This window comes from Trachypithecus francoisi, unplaced genomic scaffold (genome assembly GCF_009764315.1).
Source record: "Trachypithecus francoisi isolate TF-2019V2 unplaced genomic scaffold, Tfra_2.0 Lachesis_group16, whole genome shotgun sequence".
Taxonomy (NCBI): Eukaryota; Metazoa; Chordata; class Mammalia; order Primates; family Cercopithecidae; genus Trachypithecus; species Trachypithecus francoisi.
The window spans coordinates 87,122,892-87,129,311 of NW_022681461.1; positions in this window are offsets into that span (position 1 = coordinate 87,122,892).

Genomic DNA, 6,420 nt, shown 5'->3' on the forward strand with positions numbered 1-6,420 from the left:
ATCCAGTTACACTTGTTCATTTATATATTTATTTACATATCATTGTCTATGGAGGTTTTCATGCCAAGAGGGCATAAATAGTTGTGACAAAGGGAGTGAAGTCCAAAAGCCTCAAATATTTACTACCAGGCCCTTTGTAGAAAAAGTTTACCAACCCATGTGCTAGAACCCAGGGCTCCCATAGTGTGGTTCCCTGCTATCACAGAGCTTCTAGAGTAAGGTTTTCCACCATCTAACCTTGCCCTTCTGCCCTTTCTCCTGTCACTCTCCATGAGTCCTCTGAGAGTCCAGTGTTTCCTAGATTTTTGGAATTTATGAATCAGTAAAAATATTTTTTTCAATTACAGAGGATATACATAGGGTTGTCAGGTGGGTACATTTCAAAAACCAACTACCATCTAACATCACCATTGTTTTCTAGGGAGAAAGAATCAACATTAAAAAGTTGTAAAAATATTCTTTATCTAAAAATAAAGAACATTTCCTCAAGTGACATTAGGTTTATGAGATTGATTCTCCGGGCTGTGTTTTTCCATTTTTGCTGTGGAATGATAGCATTCTCCAGTCACCACAGGTCTGCAGTCAGGCACACAGGAATCTTTGATCTAGTCTAGGCTGACTGGTTTACTTCGTACTCCTCAAATTTTCTATGGATCTTCCCATGAGATTCAACATCCAGAAAGCTCTTCCTCCTTCTTTCCTGCTCACTGTGCAGAGCCCAGCTCGTCAGCAGCAGGAGTGCAGGGTTCCTCCAGCAGCACCCTAAATGCAGGCTGTTCAAAGGCACATCCTGGCTTTCAGCAGCACGGCTGAGTGATGTGACTGTGGGTGTCTCTGTCAGCTGCAGAGCAGGGTAACAGGATGGCCCAGAAGGCTGCCTGGCATGTGGCCCTTCCTCTGGCACAGGCAGGTGAACCCGCTGACACGGTCACGCTGACAGCTCCGTGGCACAGATTCCACCAAATACCGGATTCAGTGAGCACCGGCTCCTGCCAAGTCTCTCACATGACCCGGAGGCCAGGAGGGCCTGGGCGGCTGCGGCCAGCTCCCAATCAGCAGACAGTGTCAACAGGCACTGAGCGAGGTCGCCTTACTGGCAGGCAGCCCCAGGATACTGGGTACTCACTGCTCACATGAAGCTTCTGGAATCCCCTCTTACAGTCCCGAGACCTGTGGGAAATAAATCATGGCTCTACTGAGAAAGTAACCCCAGCAAGGCCTGGCCCCGATTTCTGGCTTTCATTTGGGGACACACATTTTCCAAAAGCTCCTGCTTACCCAACACCTCCTCCTCCCCTGCTGCGTGTTGGGGGAGGGGAATGTCCTTATGGCCACTTAGAAAATTCACCACTGTAGGTGAGAGATGACATTAGACACCATTTTTCTTTTTTGTTTTTCACAAATGTAGCAGGAGCCGCATTTTTCTAACAGTTTTCCATATCAGAAGTTGAGAATTTCATTGCCCTTCCGAGCTCATCCATAGCAAAGTTGTTTCACTTCTCAATTGTTCCCATTTAACCCATTTGTGAGACATAGGCTGGGGGCCGGGGGCGGGGGTGGGGGCAGAGTTAAATTTCCAAGGGAAAACTAGAGGCCCTGAGTCAAAACTGGAAGGAAGCTTCAAGATCACCTGGCTCAAACAGCTCCTACTTCTGAGGGAAACTGAGGCAAGGAGGGGCAAGAGCTCAAGGCTCCACTGGTAGAACTGAAACAAGAAATAAGATCTCCTTGGTTAATCCAAACCTCTTTCAACTATAGTCTGGAAAGTCCAGCATATCATTTCCTAAAATCCAGAATGAAGGTAATTTTCCTTGTAGAAAACGAGGGTGTAGGAACTAGCTCAGCTTAGAATGTGGTGAGAAAGGGGCACTGTGGTGAAGAGGGAAGACATGCAATCCAGCACATAGTTACATGAAATACACATACGCTTCACAGTAACACTTCCATTAAAGGCTGAAGGAATAGAGCCCCCACATTTTAAGTAATGACACCATAAAATCTGTTCCCTAAACACCATCACATTCAGCCCAGATGGGGAAGCCAAGGCTCAGAGAAGGGGCAGGAGCTGGGTGAAGGTCATACACAGTCTGTTGACGGGTGGGATTAGGGGCTAGGCCTCAGAAGTCTGAGCCAGCTCTCTCCCTGGCACTCGGTCAGACCATCAGCAATCCCTGTCCTGAGGCTGATGACCAGTCTTCAACTTGGGACCTCGTCTCAGCTTTCCCCACTGAGAGTCAGCTGTTCTTTCAGGCCATTTGGTGCCAGGCTGATATTGCATTCCTCTCCTTGGCCCCAGAGCCAGGGACATGCTCACTGCTTGGACTGGTAAGGGGACCCTTCCCGCCACCTGAGCCATCCTTCACAGAATGATTTCTGTGTAGTAACTCAGAGGACAGCTGGTTTGGGGGTTGGCAGGCGAGGCTTTGAGTCAGGCCTGGCTAGTTGGTGAGGATCACCTGCCTTCCAGGAGGGCTTGGGTTTTACTGCCGTCTTGCTGTGTGCCATAGAAGGACATGCTAAACTCTCCCCATGACTTGAGGGCAGGCTCGGGCTGCCTGGGGAAGGCAGGGAGAGAACCTGAGAGCAATTCAGGCAGTGTCCCTTTCTTGGGGGTGTCATCAGGGCATGTAGAATGGAGGCAGCAGTGCCAGTTCCTGTCCTCAGGCAAAGGGAACAGGCAGTCTTGGCCTCAGAACTCCCAGTTCCAGACCCACTTCGAGCAGGCGCTGGCTAGTGAGACCTGTCTAGAAAAGCAGCAGACCAACTTGGCACCAGGCGAAGTTGTGGGAGATGCTCTTCCTCACATCTTCCCCACAGAAAGAGTCAAAGCATCTGAAAGAACATCCTGCCGTGGCCCACATTCCCCAGCTTCAGGGACTGAAGGACCCCGAAGATCTTCTCACCCGCACTCCTCATGGCACAGGAGAGAAAATGGAATGGAGGCACAGAGAGGAAAGTGCTTGCCCAAGGTCACATAGCAACTTAGAGCAGGGCTGAAATCCAGTCCCGCTGTCTGATCCAGTTCTTACCCCACAAAATGCTTTCAAAGCGTAGAGTGACACACCTCACTTAGAAGCCCAAAGTCCCATGAGGAGAACACCTCTAGGGGTCACCAGGTGCACCTAGCAGGATGAATAATAAGAGCAACTGCCTTTTTTTTTTTGAGACAGAGTCTCGTTCCATCACCCAGGCTGGACGGCAGTGACGCAATCTCAGCTCACTGCAACCTCCACCTCCCTGGTTCAAGCTATTCTCATGCCTCAGCCTCCCAAGTAGCTGGGATTACAGGCATGCACCACCACACCCAGCTAATTTTTTTTTTTTTTTTTTTTTTTTGTATTTTTACAATACAAACCTGGGTTTTCACCATGTTGGCCAGGTTGGTCTCAAACTCTTGACCTTAAGTGATCTGCCCGGCTTGGCCTCCCAAAGTGCTGGGATTACAGGCATGAGCCACCGCACCTGGCCAAGGGCAGCTGCCCTTTACAAAGCCACATTACAGAAAGCACTTATGCATCACCTTTTTAAATACTTCCAAAATCCTATAAGGTAGTGCAATTACTATCATCAGCTTACATGAAAATAAACCAGAAGACCCTACTGGAGCCTCGCTAGCCATTCCTTGTTCTTGTTTTCCCCTTGCTCTGTCAAGACCAAACAAGGGGCTGGCAAAGCTGGTCATTTCAAGAAGACCCTTGGAGCAGGAGGTAAAAGGGCTATAAACAGAATTCCACGTAACCAAAGTCTAGAGAACCAGAATATGGACTCTGCAAAACACCATGTCCAAAAACATAAGGGGAACGGTCTGCAAATGTCCAACACTCTCCCTGCAAGTGGCTCACTCTGTGACCAACACAGGGCCAGGTGGGCTGATCTGAACTGCAGCCTCCCAGAGAAGCAGGCTCACAGTAACCCTGCCCCTCAATTTCTGTTCCATCTCACGCTGACTCCTCCTCCTCCTCGTCCTGCCCCTCCACTATCCTGACAGCCAGCTGCGCATCTATTCAAAGAAGCCACAATCAGAGTCCTCTGCAGTCTTTCTGCTTGCCAGCCCAGCAACGCCCTGTGAGGCATGTGCCTCCCTGTCACTCACCCCAGCTGATGGACAAATGGGAGCACATCTGGAAGAGGTGGCCCAATAGGGAAGGTCCTGGACTTTAAGTCCCTGGAAAAGCAGCTGAGAAGCTTGAAGGCACTGGGATCATTCAGCCTGAGAAGAAACTCAGGGGAATGCTGTCAATATTACCACATCCCTGGAGGGTTGTCAGGAGCAGAGAGGGCAGATTGACCCTGTGGGGCTCTAGAGGACAGAGGTAGGAGGGGGGCAGGGTGGACATGACAGGCAGATTTTAATTCAAAATAAGGAAAGTTCCTTCTTGGGCAGAAGTATCCCAAGACAGAGGCAGCAGGGAGCAGGGTGGACATGATGAGTAGATTTTAATTCAAAATAAGGAAAGCTCCTTCTTGGGCACAAGTATCCCAAGACAGCCCTGGATACGTCAGACCAAATGATGAGTACATTACACTCAGGGCCAGGAAGCTCAGACTGGAGCCCCAACTCCTACCTGTGCCATATTGAGCAAGTTACTCAGTGTTCGTCATCCTACAATGGACAGAGTGATGTGTTTCTCACATATTCACTTGGAACTCATTATAGCACCTCAAAAGGCAAACCTGAAATTTTCTAAAAGAAAAGCGTGCAAAGACCTCAGCTCCCACTTGTCCCAGTTTCAACCTTACCCATGTACATACCCATGTACAGAGATCATGATCCCAGCCAGGGTAGTCACAAACAGCTTACAAGGGCAGTGGGTACAGAGAAAAGAGTCCTGGTCAGGAGCCAGACTAGCCTTGGTTCAAGTCCCAGCTCTGCTTCTTACCATCTTCATCTTTAGCAAGATACCCTGCCTCTCTGAGCCTTAGTTTTCTTATCTGTAAAATGAAGATGTAAGCCCCTGCCCAATATCCTCATAGGGTTGTGACAAGGATCAAATGAGGGAGAAGAATAAGCACCTTGGAGGCAATAAGCACTTTTACCTTATCTTTTTTTTTTTTTTTAATACGGAGTCTCGTTCCATCGCCCAGACTGGAGGGCAGTGGCGCGATCTCAGCTCACTGCAAGCTCCGCCTGCCAGGTTCACACCATTCTCCTACCTCAGCCTCCCGAGTAGCTGGGACTACAGGCGCCCGCCACCACATCTGGCTAATTTTTTTGTATTTTTAGTAGAGACAGTGTTTCACCGTGTTAGCCAGGATGGTCTTGATCTCCTGACCTCGTGATCCGTCCGTCTCGGTCTCCCAAAGTGCTGGGATTACAGACATGAGCCACCACGCCCAGCCACTTTTACCTTATCCTTATGGCAAGGATATGCTGAGGATTTCCAACTATAATTATTTTTACTCCAGGAAGAAGATGAGTAACACAATTGCATTCCATAACAAAGGTCTATTCGACAAATGTTCACTGGACACTTACTGTGAGTCAAAAACTGTGCCAGATTCTAGAGGTGCAAGCACACATAAGACAAAATTCTCTGTCCTCTGAGACTAACTGGAAAGACAACCAGTAAATTATTCACTAAAGCAGAATGCGGTACACAGAGGTGTGTACAAGTTACAGTGAAAGCACAGAGGAGAGTGACTAGGGCTGGAGGAGGCAAGGATGGGGGCATCAAAGGAGGCAGCATTTGAAGAGAGTCTGTAAGAATGAAGAGGAATATTTACAAACCTAATAACAGACCGTTGAAATATATGAGCCAAAATGGACACAATGAAAGGGAGAAATAATACAATAAGAGTCGGAGACTTCAATATCCCACTCTTGGTAATGGATAGAACAACCAGACAGAAAACAGGTAAGGAACTAAAGGGCTTGAACAACCCAAGAAAACAACTAGATCTAACAGACATACGCAGAACACTCCATTCAACAACAGAATACACATTCCTCTTATGCACACATGGGACATTCTCCAGGATAGACCATATGTTAGGCCACAAATTAAGTCACAATAGCCAACAGAGATGGAATCAACCAGAGTGTCCATCAATGGATGGATGGATAAACAAAATGTGGTATTTACATACAATGGAATGTTATTCAGCTTTAGAAAAAGAAGGAAGTTCTGATATGCAACAGCACGGATGAACCTCTAAGACTTGCTAAGTGAAAAAGTCACAAAAAGATAAATACTGTAAGATTCCACTCGTACAAGTAACTTAAGGTAGTCAAATTTGTAGAGACAGAAAGTAGAATGGTACTTGCCATGGTGTGCGGAGGGATGGAAGACCGGGGGGGGTATTGCTTAATGGGTACGGGGCTGTAGTTTTGAAAGGTAAGTTCTGTGGATGGATAGTGGATAGTGGTGAAGGTTGCATAACGATGTGAATGTACTTAACGCCACTGAACTGAACACTCAA